The following is an 18,542-nucleotide window of genomic DNA, read 5'->3' on the forward strand; positions in this document are numbered from 1 at the left end:
CTCTGTTAATAAAATTTAATTTTTATTGAATTTTTTCCGTCAACTTTTTGGGTTAAGTAAATTAACTAAGGTTATTATTATAATTACACACGAGTCGGAAAACCAAAAATCGCGTGAAAAACTCACGATTTCCTTGAAAAACGACAATTTCACGGCCAAGGCGAGTTTATGACCGTAAACTCGTGTATGACCATAAACTCTGTTTACGGTCGGTTCCAGGTGGACTCAACCACCGAACATACCCTGACCTATAAATACAGGACCCTCACCCTCATTTCAATCTTCTTGGCCGGAAACACTTACTTTCTCTCTCTAAACCTCTTAACCGTAAACTCCTTAAAGCCCTCCTTTCACCCGAAAAACGCCGGGAATCCTCATTTCGGGCCGTTTGGGAGCCTTTGGAACACTTTTTAGTTGAAAACCAGCACTTGTGTTCTTGAGTTTACGACCGTAATCTCCCATATCTTCAAAATTTGTAAACCTAGTTCACGACCGTAAACCCTGTTCACGGCCATAAACCCGATTCTCGGCCGTAAACTCTATTCACGGCCGTAAACTCCATATATGGCCGTAAACAGCTCTTTCGTGGTGGAAAGCCTGTTTTTCGCGATCCAATCAAGTCCCGGTAACATTCCTTAACCAAAACCAAGTGTTTATCTAATACTTTATCTAACGAAATCACTAATTTAGATACATATATGTATTTATGTGATATTAGGATTCCGTTAAGTGCAACGTACATCAACTCAAGGATGGTCCAGTTCAATCCTTTGCATCTAACCAACTGTGAGTTCATACCCCTACACTTTTATAAGCTTTATAACGTTTTCAGGGGGGAATACAAGCCACGCATAAAGGTCTTCACAAGTTAAAAATTGATATAATTACAACGGTTTTACATCAAACTTTTAGATAATTTATTCCTTTTGTATTATGTGGAGCATAAGGGACGCTTTCTAAACATAATTGCATGGTTTTCAGAATAATACATGAACATAACATACCAGTCAAACTATAATAGGTATAGTTTGGGGAATTCATTACCGGTTTTACAGATTCAAACTTTGTACAAATTCAAACATATAAACTATGACAGATTTAGTTTATTCAATACTGCATACAGAAAAAAGGAGTAATTTACTAAATAATTATTTTGCGTATAATTATTTATATTTTACACCGTATACAAACGATTTCAAACACGAGAACAACAGAACAACACATAAACTAGTTAATACATGATTGTGAGACATCTCTTCATCGTACCCTATGGGGTACTGGCAAATCCTCTACATTTAATATAGCCAGAGTCTCCTAGAGGGAGAAGGTGAAATTTGTGAATAGATATATTCGGGATCGACAATCCCACACCTGAACTGTTAGCTAAAATTAGGCAGGCATGTCTGGGGTGACAAATTTTGTAACATACGACGCCTGAAGAAACCTCGCAGAGGTCATCAGTCACGTTAGCATGGTTATACGAACTCACAATATTATAACTAAGCTTGTTTACGGGATTTTCCTTCTTCAATAGTTTTATTTTAATTAATAAGACTACCTACATACGACACTGGAGGGTTATTCCAGGGACACATCCTTTGGTTTTATTTTAAGTAATAAAACTACCTTACAAACTGGTGATAGCTAGGGTTTTCAGCATAACATACATCATTTACCGGTGGTAACCAGGGTTTCCAAACGTAACACACATCACTTAATGGTCGTAGCCAGGGCTTTCAAACGTAATACATTTTACTTACTGGTAATTGACCAGGGTTATTCCAGGGACACATGCTTTGGTTTTATTTTAAGTAGTAAAACTACCTTACAAACTGGTGAAAGCTAGGGTTTTCAACAGAACATACATCATTTACCGGTGGTAACCAGGGTTTCCAAACGTAACACACATCACTTAATGGTCGTAGCTAGGGCTTTCAAATGTAATACATTTTACTTACTGGTAATTGACCAGGGTTTCGATACAAACGAAAATTTACTTATAATGAAAAGGAATCATTTGTACAAATTCAGTGACTAGTTTTCAATACAAAAACATGCTTATGAACTCACCAGATTTATGCTGATAAGTTTTCAAAACCCCTTGTATTCTTAGGACAACGTTAGACAGGTACCTTCGCCAGCTTTTGGAGATAACGGAGCATTTTGGAGTCTCGTCTTTATCTTTTTCTACTTGATGTATACAAACTATGTCTTCAAATAGATGTAAATATTCATATTTCAATGTAATGGTTGTTTTTACTTTGATTGCTATGATACGATTATTGTGATACTACGCATGACGTCACCCGCCCCCAGACGTTTCCGCAGTCCGTTCTGACTGTTCGGGGGTGTGACAGATTGGTATCAGAGCTATTGTTTATAGTGAACTAAGTATAACGAACCTTACATGGTATACAACTATAAACATTAAGGGGCTGAAGTACTCTGAACTAAAAGTATACTTTTAAAATATAAGTATTTTACAAAAAGTATACAAGTATCCCTACATACTAGAAACAATATCATAAGAAGAACAAAACAAAAGTATTTGGATGTTGGACACTGCGGTTAAATATGGGCAGTTATGTAATCATGTTTAGGGTTAATATAGCCTGATCAACTATATTCATTAGAGACATGACCAACATGTGCTTAGGAGTGAATGTGGTGTTGAAGCAGGCCTAAAACTTACCAAGTATTCCTACAACGAGATGTCGATAGAACAAAACAAACAACTTAAACTACTATAAGAGTATTTTAGTCAGAGCCGACTACATTATAAAGATTCGTTCCAAGTGTTGCTACTCATTCTTTCTTAGCGATAGTTTACTCGTATTAGTAACTTTTCCTTGTTTATCGCTTAGTAGCACACTTTATCTAACATATAGAGATATACCTTGTTTTATATCCCTTGATTCAAAAGTCTAAGGGACTTACCATCTTCTTCTTCCTGATATAGAACAAGATGCCTCCAAAGAAAAGACCCAAAAAAAGAGAAACAATTTATCGACAAATCCTACGCCACCACCACCTCCTTAGTTCGATACCGCTATGTTCCAGGTAGCTGTTACTGTCGATGTGACTGCCACTTTGTCACAGATTACCCCTAGCGGCTCTGGTGGTTCGGGGAGTGGTATTCATTCCCAAAATTATGAAGGTAGTCAAGGGCACCAAACGGAGTGCTCCTATAAGGACTTCATGAATGCAAAACCCACGTCCTTCGATGGCAATGGAGGTGTTATTGCCCTAACTCGATAGTTCAAAAAGATCGAGTCTATCTTCGAAATTTGCTCCTGTTCTGAAACCAACAAGGTGAAATTCTCCGCTTGCACTTTCAACAATAGAGCATTGACCTGGTGGAATAGTCGGGTCAAATCCCTAACCCTACCGGTAGCAAATGCTATTGGTTGGGAGAGCTTGAAAGAGCTCATGCTTGTTGAGTACTACCCAAGGGGCGAGATGCAGGAACTGGAGCATAAGTTATGGAACTTGAAGATGAAGGCTTCTGACATTGCTGCTTACACTTCTAGGTTTGAAGACCTAGCACTTCTTTGACCGGGAATGGTCACCCCGGAAAGCAAGAAGATAGAGAGATACATTTGGGGATTGACGGCCCCAACTCATGGAAATGTCTTGGCTGCCAGGCCAACCACTTTTGACAGCGCCAAGTTCCTGGCGTAGACTCTCATAGATCATGGAGTTGATCTCGATGCAGCAGTAGCCGCTCCTGAACTAGTAAAAGTGAGCGGTGGGAAAAGAAAACATTGGACTCAACGAAAGGGCTAGCCTCCGCAGAAACAACAAATAGTGGCAGCTCATGCTGCCACTACTCCTACCGCTACCCCTGCAACTCAAACACCTACTAGTGGATATGCTAGAAATCTGCCAAAGTGCGTCAAGTGTAACTTTCATCATCATGGACATTATCGTGAGATGTTGTGTAAAAGCTGTGGCAAGAAGGGGTACACTGCTCGATTCTGCAAAGCACCAGTCGAACCAACCAATCAGGCCTCCGGAGCAGGTGTTGGTCAAGCTTGCTATGGCTGTGGAGATGTCGGGCATTATAGGAGAAACTACCCCAAAGCAACAACAACTGGCAACACGGGGAAAGTACTAGCGATGGGGCAAGAGGAGGCAATTGCTGACCCTACCATTGTTACGGGTATGTTCCTCCTTGACAACTATTATGCATGCATTCTTTTCGATTCTGGTGCAGAGAGAAGTTTTGTTAGCCATGCATTCAAACATCTTCTCAAACGTAAACCCCAACCTTTAACCGAAACATTTACTGTCGAGATGGCTAACGGTGAGAAAGAGAGCACTAACGACATATTCATCGGTTGTACCCTTACCCTAAACGATATTCCTTTCCCATCTACCTTATGCCAGTTTCCATAAAAAGCTTTGATGTCATCATCGGCATGGATTGGTTGAGCTCCAATCGTGCTAATATCCTTTGTTATAAAAAATCTATTCGTCTCAATCTTCCCTATGGAGAAACCCTTATGATCTATGGTGATAAATTCAGCTCAAACCATCGTATTATTTCGTGCATTAAAGCCCAATAATATATGCGAAAGGAGTTTCATGCATTCCTAGCTCATGACGTTAACGAGAAACAGGAAGTTAAAGACGTCGAGAGCATCCCCGAAGTCTACAACTTTCCTAACATTTTCCCCAAAGAGTTTCCGAGAATTCCTCCTGAGCGCCAAGTCGAGTTTCGTATCGACCTAATCCCTGGAGCTACCCCCGTAGCTAAATCCCCATATCGCTTAGCACCAACAGAAATGCAAGAGTTATCTAGCCAACTCAATGAGCTACTCAACAAAGGATTCATCAGGCCGAGTTCCTCACCCTGGGGATCCCCGATTTTATTCGTGAAAAAAAAGGATGAATCTTTTTAGATGTGCATTGACTACCATGAATTGAACAAGCTCATTGTTAAAAACCGTTACCCTCTTCCTCGAATCGACGACCTCTTCGATCAACTTCAAGGAGCCAGCTACTTCTCAAAAATAGGCCTAAGATCAAGGTACCATCAATTGTGAGTCCACGAGAGTGATTTTCCTAAAACAACATTTCGGACTCGGTATGGTCACTACGAGTTCGTAGTAATGCCCTTCGGTCTAACCAACGCACTGGCGGTAGTCATGGACCTGATGAATTGGGTGTTCCATCCTTTCCTGGACAAGGTTTTTATAGTGTTCATCGACGATATACTTGTCTACTCCAAAAGCGAGGAAGAACACAGGCAACACTTGAGATTAGTGCTAAAAACTTTAAGGGCGGAGAAGCCTTACGTGAAATTCTCCAAGTGCGAATTTTGGATTCGAAAAGTAACCTTCCTAGGTCACGTGGTAAGCGAGGAAGGCATACACGTGGACCCGTCCAAAATCAAAGTGATAGAGAACTGGTCAGCGCTGAAGACGCCCACAAAAATCCGTCAATTCTTGGGTCTCGCTAGCTGTTATCACAAATTTATCCAGAATTTCTGTAGAATTGCCAAACCCTAACCACTCTGACCCAGAAAGGTGTACCCTTTTGTTGGGTGAAAAACAAGACACTGCGTTTCAAACATTGAAGCACGCCCTATGTAGCACAACTATCCTGTCTCTGCCCAAAGGGACGGAGGACTTCATTGTCTACTACGATGCATCCAATCGGGGTTTAAGCCGTGTGCTCATGTAGCGAGGAAAAGTTATTGCTTATGTCTCAAGACAACTAAAGACACACGAAGTCAATTATACAACTCACGACCTAGAGTTGGGATCAGTGGTTTTCGCATTGAAGATATGGAGACATTACCTTTATGGGACCAAGTGCACAATCTTCACCGATCATAAAAGCCTACAACATATCTTTGACCAGAAAGAGTTGAACATGAGACAACGGCGATGGGTAGAGCTACTCAGCAATTGTGAGTGTGAACTATGCTACCATCCCAGCAAGGCCAATATGGCGGCGGTTGCCCTTAGCTGGAAAGAATGCTCAGGTCGTAGAGTGAAGACACTAACAATGACTATCCTTTCCCACTTATCCGCACAGATCAGAGAGGCTTAGCTGGAAGCCTTAAAACCAAGGAATGTGTCAGGTGAAGCCTTGAGGGGAATGGAAAAGAACTTGGAGATCAAGGGAGATGGAGTTTATTATTTCATGAACCGGATCTGGACCCCAAAGTTCGATGGGTACAAAGAGGCTGTCATGAACGAAGCTCACAAGACTAGATACTCCGTTCATCCAGGTTCGGTCAAGATGTACCTTGATCTCAAGAAACTGTATTGGTGGCCAAACATGAAAGCAGAGATCGCTACCTTCGTGGGCAAGTGTCTGACTTGCGCCAAGGTGAAGGTTGAATATCAGAAGCCCTCATGTCTGCTCCAGCAGCCAAAAATACCTTAGTGGAAGCGGGAGAGGATTACCATGGATTTTATCACTAAGTTACCCAAATCTCCGAGTGGGTACGATACCGTCGACCGATTGACTAAATTCGCCCATTTCCTACCAATCAAAGAAACATTCAAAATGGAGAGGCTCACACGAATCTACATCCAAGAAATAGTTCGATTGCACGGTGTGCCTATGTCCATTATCTTCAATTGAGATAGCAGGTTTACTTCGAGATTTTTGCAGTCCCTACAGAAATTTCTTGGAACTAAGTTGGATATGAGTACAACTTACCATCCTCAGACAGACAGGTAGTGTGAGAGAACCATCCAGACCTTGGAAGATATGTTGAGAGCATGTTTCATCGACTTCAGTAAGTCGTGGGACACCCATTTTCCCTTGTTTGAGTTCTCCTACAACAATAGTTATCCTACCAGCATTAAGGATGCACCGTTTGAAGCCCTCTATAGCCGTGTCACACCCCCAAACCAAGGATGGCGGAAACGTCCGGGGGTGGAGGACTTCATGTAGAGTATCACAACAATGAGTATAATAGTGCTCAAAGTAAATACAACCAACACAAATATAATTGAAAACGTTACATCAAAGCACATGTTTACATGATTCACATCAATTACATTATAATACAAAATGAACTGTTTGACGATTTATCGTCCCATCCTCAAAACGTTGTTGATTTCCTGTTTTCACTGAATTCCTGAGAATACAAGTAGTTTTGAAAAGTGTCAACACAAAGGTTGGTGAGTTCATAAGAGATTTCGTTAGAAAAGTAAATCGTTTTCCTTGTAAAAGCGTCAGAATATGTATCCAGAAAATCCTATATTTTCTGTAAAATCTGTGTAAGGTAGTCTTATGACTGAAGACCAAAATGTATAAGTAATCTTTCTTATTAATAGAAAATGTTATGTATTTAAATGGACATGGACATGTTTGAACTAAATGAAATTTCTATATGTTCTCATGTTTGTTAATACATTATATATACGTAGTCCTAAATTAGAGGACCGAGTAATAACAAGTATTGACCATACTTAAAAGTGTAAATGTGGTTTCAAATGATGTGTAGTCGTAACTACCAAAACCAAAAGTGTACAGTAATATCTGTACTCATAGAGATAAAAAGGTGATTTTGAATCAACATAAAACTCATTTAGGTTTTAAAAATAAAATCCCGTAAACTTATGGATTGTTCCCTATGTGAGCCGTTATAATCATACTATGACTATGTGAACCTGCCACGACGTTCTCAGTGTCGCGAAAAATAAAATGACATTTGTCACCCGTAGACCTGCAGGTCCAACTGTAGCTAGCAGCAAGGTGTGGGGTGTCAATCCCAATATAGATCTATATACAAGTATCACGTTCTCCCTCAAGGAGATTCTGATTATAACTACCAGGAATTATATTCCCGCACTCGGACGTACGGGGAGAGAGAGAGAGAGAGAGAAATAGAGAAACTCACAATATAGGATAACAAGTTTACGTTAAATGTGTGTGAATATAAATATTTCTTGTATGAATGTACCCTTCTTGTACGAGTGCGCAGAGTGATGTATCATAAACTATACCTATTATAGTTTATCTAAAATGTATGTAATATGTATGAATCCTTTTATGGAAATGTATTAGTGTTGTGAATTTATCAAACCATAGATTAACTTACGTGAAATGTGTGCGAATAGAAATCTTTCTTATATGAATGTACACTTCTGGTACGAGTGCGTAGAGTGATGTATCATAAACTATACCTATTACAGTTTATCTAAAATGTGTATAATATGTATGAACCCTTTTATGGAAATGTATTAGTGTTATAAATATATTCAAACTATACTTTTTATAGTTAAATAATACGTGTTCCAAAATGAATGGATAATATTTAATATGAATGTCTTAGTTTCAGTTCATAATGATAAACTAACTAGGAAACACATTCAAACATTAAAACTTATGATTATACACTTTGCTCAACATAATACAAAGTGTTATGATATTTACATGTTGTTGGTAAAATTTAGCAATTCTGCCCTGTTTTGGAAAAATCATAGAAAAATCATACGAAGTCGAAAACTAGATCCGTAAATTCTGAGAGTTCACAAAATGTGTCTAGTTTGCTCATAATTTTTATCACAATTTATAATGACCTCTAACTTGGGTGAAAAAGTCCATAATCACAGACTGGTCCGGATTGTTGTTTGAAGTGATAGGCAGTTTTGTAAAAATCGCCATAAATTGTAGAAAAATCGTATGGAGATGTGCAAGTAGCCATTTTAAAGCTAAAAACTTGAACTATTTGCACCTTGTACAGTTTTGAAAACAAAAATGTGTAAGATGCCCAAAAAAGTCCGTGAATGGAGTTGAACTTTTCTGATGAAGGCTGTTAGAAAACTTTTGATAAGTTCTTAGTGTTTTAACTTGTATTCACCCCCTGAAAACTTGAGAAATCATGAAAATGTAGGGGTATGAACTCACCTTGAGTGATTTCAGTAGATGATTGTTGAAGAATGGAAGTGTTTAATTCAAGAACACTTGGAGATGCCTTGAAGGTTTTCGAGAATCTAACATCATAGTTAGGGAGTTTGTGTAAGCAACCAAAGATTTGAGTAGAATGAAGCGAAATAATAATAGGGAGGATGAATTTTTACTTACTAAGTGTGGAAGAACACTTGAATCCAGCTTTGGATCTCGAAAATTTGTGTAGAAGAGTTTGAGAGAAAGAGTGATGTTTGTTACTTAGTGGGATGAGAGAAATGAGAGAAAATGAGGAGTGTGGTTGATTGTTCCAGCTCAAAAACGTGGGAGTGAGTGAAATTTGAGTGTAAGGGAACATTGAAGTGACATAGGTAAGGTGGGGAGGTATGGCTGGTCATAGAGTGGGTGTGGGGTGGTTGCTTGTGACTGCGGATCAATGACACTGCTTTGAATGCGAAGTTGGATTTAGCTTTGCTATAAGTTTCAATCGATTTTGAAATTGAGTATTGTTCGCATTTGTATGAGTGTAGTCGATGAATCGATAAAGCAAGAACATATGAGTTTTGATTCGCAATTGGATTGATGATTGAGGGATGATTCGTGAAGAAAAAACGCGAAGTCAAGGACTATGAAACTGTTGTTTGCAAGAATTTAAAAACTCGATTGTGGAGTTGTTGATGCTCATTTTGCGAAAGTAAAACAGTCGAGTGTTCGCATCTATGAATCAATTTGAAGTCAATTGGGTTAATATTCGCATATGGGTTCAACATATGAATTTTTGATTTCGCAAGTTTAGAGTTCATGAACTAAACTGTGTTCGCATTTTTTTTTTTTTTTGGAATGAAAATTTTGTGAATCGCATTTGATTTATTTGGTTAAAATGCGAAGGGATGCGAAAGGTGTAAAAATGAAAATGCGAAGTATTTCACAGTAGAATGCGAATTGGGGAAGAAAACAGAAGATTTCAATTATTGTCCCTGGAGTTTCGCATTTTTGGAATGAAAATTTTGTGAATCGCATTTGATTTATTTGGTTAAAATGCGAAGGTGATTAATGCGAAGGGATGCGAAAGGTGTAAAAATGAAAATGCAAAGTATTTCTCAGTAGAATGCGAATTGGGGAAGAAAACAGAAGATTTCAATTATTGTCCCTGGAGTTTCGCATTTTTGGAATGAAAATTTTGTGAATCGCATTTGATTTATTTGGTTAAAATGCGAAGGTGATTAATGCGAAGGGATGCGAAAGGTGTAAAAATGAAAATGCGAAGTATTTCTCAGTAGAATGCGAATTGGGGAAGAAAACAGAAGATTTCAATTATTGTCCCTGGAGTTTCGCATTTTTGGAATGAAAATTTTGTGAATCGCATTTGATTTATTTGGTTAAAATGCGAAGGTGATTAATGCGAAGGGATGCGAAAGGTGTAAAAATGAAAATGCGAAGTATTTCTCAGTAGAATGCGAATTGGGGAAGAAAACAGAAGATTTCAATTATTGTCCCTGGAGTTTCGCATTTTTGGAATGAAAATTTTGTGAATCGCATTTGATTTATTTGGTTAAAATGCGAAGGCTTAGGAAATTTTTTTAACACAAACTTTTCTCCTGTGATGTTTTCCCATTATCATAACAAGTTATACAATACGAACATAACACTTACCCTAATACATAAGGTTAGTTGAGCTGACCGGTTTGACTCGTTGACTTTATTTGACTTTGAATTGACCAGAATTTGACGGTTGTCACATCATCCCCCCGTTAAAGGGAATTTCGTCCCGAAATTTGAAGTTAGGCAAGGGGGTAGGCATGAATAATCAAGCCGAGAAGTGAGGATACTTCCTAATCGACTGACTCATGCGCTCCCATGTGACTCTAGGTCCGTGGTTAATATTCCAGCGAACTTTCACTAATGGGAAGTGGCGTTGTTTCATCCGCTTGAACTCGATCCATGGTCACCATGGTTCTTCTAAGAAGGTGAGGCTCTTGTGGAACTCGATCTCGTCGAGGGGAATTGCAAGAGTCTCGTCGGATAGGTACTTCTTGTAAATTTGGGACGTGTTGGGTAGAGTGTACTTTACCAAACTTGCGGGAGTAGATTGAAGGAGCGAGTTACAGGGCTGATTCTGACAAGAATCTCGAAAGACACAATTATTCGGGGTGTTGGCTTTCCATGCTTTCCGAAGCGTACTAAGCCTTCCCAGAGTGAGTGTCTCTAGAGGAATTTGATCAGTTATACCGGCGTTCTAAAGGTTTCTTCCTCTTGCTTCTCTTCCTGTCAAGGGTTGCTTCCTTTTGGGTCAAAGTTGGGAGGGGTTTCGTATTTTTCGAGAAGTTCCAAAGGAACTAAGACAGTAGGTCAGCAAGACCCAAAATCTTGGCGTATTTCTGCTAACACCTTCGGTGCTGACTGTTTCTCAATGGTTTTGATCAATTGAAAGGTTCCTTATGAATTTCCACCCTGGGTAACGATGTGTCTTGAGAATTGAACTCCTCAATTCCTAAACTCGTATCTGGAGAACTTCGGGTAATAATTCTCTTATCGTATTTCTTCCGTGGTTTGTTGTAGCTGCTCTCCTTGGTTTCCTTCTTACTACGAGGGTAGATAAGTAAGTCATTTGTAATGACGATGATGAACTGATCCTAGCAAGAAGGGTATATCCTATTTATTACGTTCATGAATCCAACGAGCGGGTCTGGTCCTATCCGAGGGTTATCACAACGAACCTTCGACATCTTTATCGAAATTGGAGGATTATTCTTGGATATCCTTCTTCCATACTCGTGACTGGTGATATTCAGATCTCAGGCCCAATTCCTAAAGGGTACCTCGTTTCTTGAGGTTGGTCGGCCTATTCGTCAATGCGAGGCAGATAGTAAAGGTTTCTATTAGAGATGTTGTCGGGGCCTCTGAAATCGATGGGATTGTGAGCAATTTGTCTTTCTAATTGTAGAATAAGACGAGAGCTTTTCATGGTGAGAAACTTGGTTCTTCAATTTCACTGTTGAGTAGTTCGACAGGTTTGACCTGACAGCTCTTGTAGCTCGGTAGGAAGTAGGTGGGTTTGGTTTACACGACTAGGCCTTTTTGAATGGTAGGACATTTACTCGTCCTTCTGGGCAACCTTGGCCTGAAGTTCATGGCAAGATTCGTACCTGGTTGTATCCATCCCAAGCTTCCTTGCTTGAACTTTGTCTGTTGTATGCATGACCTTCCCGAAAGGTCTCCTGTAAATACTTGTGATAGGGCTTTATGAAGTATAACACTCCTCTGGTGCGTGTTTTGGAGTTCCACAGCGAGAGATGACCCAAGGGTCCGTGCTGGATATTTATGAGAGACGATGGTTTCGATATTCAGGGGGTTAGGCGAAAGGCCCTTTTGTAGTCGTTAAATCGGGAAGACGAGGGCTATATCAATCAAAATTGAATAACGACAACACTATCTTTTTAGATAACATGAGATAAGTTGTATACAAAGGAAGAGATCAATAGAGTGATAGAGTGTCCTGTATTTCTTTTCTGTGTGTTCCGTTTTGTTTGATGTTATGATTATCGTAGATGATTCCTACTACAGTGTCTAGCACTGGTAGTGGGTGTGTTTTCGATAGCCAGTAATGATACTTGATATCATGACTCCTGAAAGGTCTCCTTACGATCGAGCGGTATATGATTGTCGTATGTAAATTGACATCGTGAAATTTGTCGAGTGGGTGACCCCACTCAACCCCTAATACTAGACATGGAATCGGAGTCAGGATGGAATTATCTATTTCAAGACTTAAGTATTTTGATTTTAAATTATCCCCGATGTATGGACAAAGTCATTACAACTTACAGGTAATGCTCCTAAGGTCACATATAAATGTCTTTGGTTTGATTTGTATGAGAGAGAAAATATTTTAGCTACTTTTTAGAAAGAAGGTTACTTTAGTAAGTGTACCAAATTCATTACAAACATATAGTACTTAAACGTTTTATCGTTGGGAACATTACAAAAGTCCTAACATGGTTCCCTTGCTGCTCCTGTTGGTGTGTCCACCACATTCCTACTGTTCCTTCGTCGTTCTTCTCAGTTGGACATTCTCTCTTGAAGTGTCCCGTTTCACCGCATAGGTAGCATACTGGGCCTACCTTGGTGCAGTTGATTGAAGGGAGGTGATGGGCCGAGGCCCTACAGAAACGAACGGTATGCCCTTTCCTGTTGCAGTTTTTACAGTGCATCTCCCGGCAAGCCCCATGGTGATGAAAACCACATTTGTTGCACTTTGGGAGTGATCCCTTATATGGTCTGGCAGGCATTTGGGTGGCAGACCCCGAGGCTAGTGTCGAGGCATTTGTCATGACTGTTGTTGTAATGGTAGAGGCGGCCTTAGGCTGTTGTCTTTTAGTGTATCCCTTTGATTGGTGGCGCTTTTTCATGTCCCAAAACTTTCTCTTCTTGTTCGAAGGTTCGTGGCCTGATGAATTTTTGATGGTAGGTACCCATTGGTGTCCCTGATTGTTACCACAATTTGTATTGCAAGTATCGCTTCCACCCTTGTTGATGTTGTTAGTATTGAAATGCACCATGACGGCTGCCACGGCTGCCGTGACTGCAGCTTGAAATGTAGCAGCGTCTATCTGAAGTGTTGGTGTCTTGCTAGTTGGTTTGTTGCCTCTTGGTGGAGACATAGCTCTGTTTCATGACGAAAAACGACTTCGTTAGTGGAAATGATTGTCTTAAGTGCATCTTTACAATTTATATTTACGCATATAAATTTTTGCACATTACTGTACTATCCTTAGTGTCTCTGCTAACGCTCCCGAGATAGAGTTATGGCAGTAGGTAGGAGTAGGTTTCATACGGACGTTAAGCTTTACTCCTCTTAGAATCATGTTCGTCCGAACACCTTGGCTGAGGAATTTCGATGGGATTCCGGTGCATTAGTGCTGGTATGATAGCACCCATAGGTCTATGAAGAAGAAACTTCTCAACTAATGTTAAAAGGGTGAGACGATAATGAGTTTATAGAATGGCTATATGTCGCGAGTTTTCTAACTAAGTTTATCTCATATCGATTTGTATCAAAGTTCGGTTGTTTAGGGTGTTCTGAAAACAATTATAATGAGATTCTTTGTATAATAAACTCATGTATTTTAGTAGTTTGGTATTCAAGTGAAACCTTATACTTGACCCAAGCTAAGTCCTTATCACGACCTATTGATGTGTGCTTAGTTATATAATTAAGGCTAGTTAGTCCTTCGAGTCTGATAGGTACATCCTAAGCCCATCTTGTTAATATGACTCTAGAAATCATGGTTTCAGTGAAAATTTTTGACCTCAATGCAGGTCTACTTCACATTCGTGCATGGGCGGGTTTTGATAGAGGATAGATTTCTCGATTAGAATGACCACTTAATTTGTTGTGTCGCGATTTCACTTACAACAGAGTAGCACCAGCACATACTTATGAAGTTAATTTACCAGGTCTGGTGAGCGGTACGAACTCTACTTACGATGATCCATCCCTTGTGATGCCTGAGGCAAGGTCGATGTAGTTTTGTAGCTTTGCCAATCAGCGCTTGGCTACAATCATCCTTTCTTTGAATGTTGTGTGTCCTACCCTTTTTCTCTCTTTCCTCTTCACGAGTGGTGATAAGGTTCTGGAAAGAGAGTTGGTCTCGGGAATAGTAGTATAATTCTGAGTCACCGGTACATGAGATGATGGGGTTTATAGTGGCGCGCAGTTTTCTGAACTCAGATTGTAGTCTTCCTGTTTTGATCCCCGATGATCGTGATCTGCCGGGTCTTTGCCGGGAGGGCTCTGTCCGTCAGTCCCCCGTGGTTGAGGTCATAGCACCCTCGTTGGTCTCCACATGGTGGTTGTTGTCATTGTTGTCGACATTCAACTCTCGATCACGATTTCCCAACGGGTCACAGGTTCATTATAGTCGAAACGGTTCACGGAACCCTTGCTATGCATGGAGGATTGATTACCTCCGGTCCCGCTTATGATTCTTCTCATAATCGTTCACCATTCCTCGAGTTCGGATTAGAAAAGTAAGGGTCGTCCGGTAAGTAGGATTTTGCTATGCCGTATTTGCGAGAATAGGAGGGGAGGAGATAAGTACTATGCGTCTAACTCTATTATCAATTACTTATAGGGGTGATCCTTATTAGTTACTTCTATAATGACGTAGTGCATACTAATTACATATAACAAGATACGATAGACCTTTGAATAAGTGATCCCACTCTAAGTCCACATCCAAACAAGGAAAAGGAAGTAAAGTAATGACCACAAATTCTATGTCTATAATTTCTAAGTTATATAACCTTAAAGTATCCACTTAGGGACTATAGACCTATTATTAAGGATCTATTTAGTTTTCATATAAGTTATGATATTACAAAATACTCCTATAGTATTTTAAACTCATGTTCTGTTCTACTGTTCTTATTGTGGTAGTGTTGGTAAGTTTTTAGACTTGTCGACATATCACAACTATTCTTGGGCATGTGCTAATCACTCCTCGGACCAGCATAGTTGATCAGGCTATGCCACTCCCAAGACTGACCATACATCCCCGAGCTTACCTGTGATATTCGACAATCATTACTTTTGTTTTGTTCTAGAGTGGTGCTGACCTTAGTATGTATGTATGCATGTATACCTTTAATAAGAAACTTTTTGTTTCTAAAAGTATAGTTGTTTTGAAACTTTAAATCAGAGACTTAGTCCCAATGCATTTATAGTTTGTATATCTTATGTGGTTTGATATACTGAGTTCACTATAAACAATGCTCTGATACCAATCTGTCACACCCCCAAACCAAGGATGGCGGAAACGTCCGGGGGTGGAGGACTTCATGTAGAGTATCACAACAATGAGTATAATAGTGCTCAAAGTAAATACAACCAACACAAATATAATTGAAAACGTTACATCAAAGCACATGTTTACATGATTCACATCAATTACATTATAATACAAAATGAACTGTTTGACGATTTATCGTCCCATCCTCAAAACGTTGTTGATTTCCTGTTTTCACTGAATTCCTGAGAATACAAGTAGTTTTGAAAAGTGTCAACACAAAGGTTGGTGAGTTCATAAGAGATTTCGTTAGAAAAGTAAATCGTTTTCCTTGTAAAAGCGTCAGAATATGTATCCAGAAAATCCTATATTTTCTGTAAAATCTGTGTAAGGTAGTCTTATGACTGAAGACCAAAATGTATAAGTAATCTTTCTTATTAATAGAAAATGTTATGTATTTAAATGGACATGGACATGTTTGAACTAAATGAAATTTCTATATGTTCTCAGGTTTGTTAATACATTATATATACGTAGTCCTAAATTAGAGGACCGAGTAATAACAAGTATTGACCATACTTAAAAGTGTAAATGTGGTTTCAAATGATGTGTAGTCGTAACTACCAAAACCAAAAGTGTACAGTAATATCTGTACTCATAGAGATAAAAAGGTGATTTTGAATCGACATAAAACTCATTTAGGTTTTAAAAATAAAATCCCGTAAACTTATGGATTGTTCCCTATGTGAGCCGTTATAATCATACTATGACTATGTGAACCTGCCACGACGTTCTCAGTGTCGCGAAAAATAAAATGACATTTGTCACCCGTAGACCTGCAGGTCCAACTGTAGCTAGCAGCAAGGTGTGGGGTGTCAATCCCAATATAGATCTATATACAAGTATCACGTTCTCCCTCAAGGAGATTCTGATTATAACTACCAGGAATTATATTCCCGCACTCGGACGTACGGGGAGAGAGAGAGAGAGAGAAATAGAGAAACTCACAATATAGGATAACAAGTTTACGTTAAATGTGTGTGAATATAAATATTTCTTGTATGAATGTACCCTTCTTGTACGAGTGCGCAGAGTGATGTATCATAAACTATACCTATTATAGTTTATCTAAAATGTATGTAATATGTATGAATCCTTTTATGGAAATGTATTAGTGTTGTGAATTTATCAAACCATAGATTAACTTACGTGAAATGTGTGCGAATAGAAATCTTTCTTATATGAATGTACACTTCTGGTACGAGTGCGTAGAGTGATGTATCATAAACTATACCTATTACAGTTTATCTAAAATGTGTATAATATGTATGAACCCTTTTATGGAAATGTATTAGTGTTATAAATATATTCAAACTATACTTTTTATAGTTAAATAATACGTGTTCCAAAATGAATGGATAATATTTAATATGAATGTCTTAGTTTCAGTTCATAATGATAAACTAACTAGGAAACACATTCAAACATTAAAACTTATGATTATACACTTTGCTCAACATAATACAAAGTGTTATGATATTTACATGTTGTTGGTAAAATTTAGCAATTCTGCCCTGTTTTGGAAAAATCATAGAAAAATCATACGAAGTCGAAAACTAGATCCGTAAATTCTGAGAGTTCACAAAATGTGTCTAGTTTGCTCATAATTTTTATCACAATTTATAATGACCTCTAACTTGGGTGAAAAAGTCCATAATCACAGACTGGTCCGGATTGTTGTTTGAAGTGATAGGCAGTTTTGTAAAAATCGCCATAAATTGTAGAAAAATCGTATGGAGATGTGCAAGTAGCCATTTTAAAGCTAAAAACTTGAACTATTTGCACCTTGTACAGTTTTGAAAACAAAAATGTGTAAGATGCCCAAAACAGTCCGTGAATGGAGTTGAACTTTTCTGATGAAGGCTGTTAGAAAACTTTTGATAAGTTCTTAGTGTTTTAACTTGTATTCACCCCCTGAAAACTTGAGAAATCATGAAAATGTAGGGGTATGAACTCACCTTGAGTGATTTCAGTAGATGATTGTTGAAGAATGGAAGTGTTTAATTCAAGAACACTTGGAGATGCCTTGAAGGTTTTCGAGAATCTAACATCATAGTTAGGGAGTTTGTGTAAGCAACCAAAGATTTGAGTAGAATGAAGCGAAATAATAATAGGGAGGATGAATTTTTACTTACTAAGTGTGGAAGAACACTTGAATCCAGCCTTGGATCTCGAAAATTTGTGTAGAAGAGTTTGAGAGAAAGAGTGATGTTTGTTACTTAGTGGGATGAGAGAAATGAGAGAAAATGAGGAGTGTGGTTGATTGTTCCAGCTCAAAAACGTGGGAGTGAGTGAAATTTGAGTGTAAGGGAACATTGAAGTGACATAGGTAAGGTGGGGAGGTATGGCTGGTCATAGAGTGGGTGTGGGGTGGTTGCTTGTGACTGCGGATCAATGACACTGCTTTGAATGCGAAGTTGGATTTAGCTTTGCTATAAGTTTCAATCGATTTTGAAATTGAGTATTGTTCGCATTTGTATGAGTGTAGTCGATGAATCGATAAAGCAAGAACATATGAGTTTTGATTCGCAATTGGATTGATGATTGAGGGATGATTCGTGAAGAAAAAACGCGAAGTCAAGGACTATGAAACTGTTGTTTGCAAGAATTTAAAAACTCGATTGTGGAGTTGTTGATGCTCATTTTGCGAAAGTAAAACAGTCGAGTGTTCGCATCTATGAATCAATTTGAAGTCAATTGGGTTAATATTCGCATATGGGTTCAACATATGAATTTTTGATTTCGCAAGTTTAGAGTTCATGAACTAAACTGTGTTCGCATTTTTTTTTTTTTGGAATGAAAATTTTGTGAATCGCA

Source organism: Lactuca saligna, chromosome 6 (assembly GCF_052625555.1).
Source record: "Lactuca saligna cultivar CGN05327 chromosome 6, ASM5262555v1, whole genome shotgun sequence".
Classification (NCBI taxonomy): domain Eukaryota; kingdom Viridiplantae; phylum Streptophyta; class Magnoliopsida; order Asterales; family Asteraceae; genus Lactuca; species Lactuca saligna.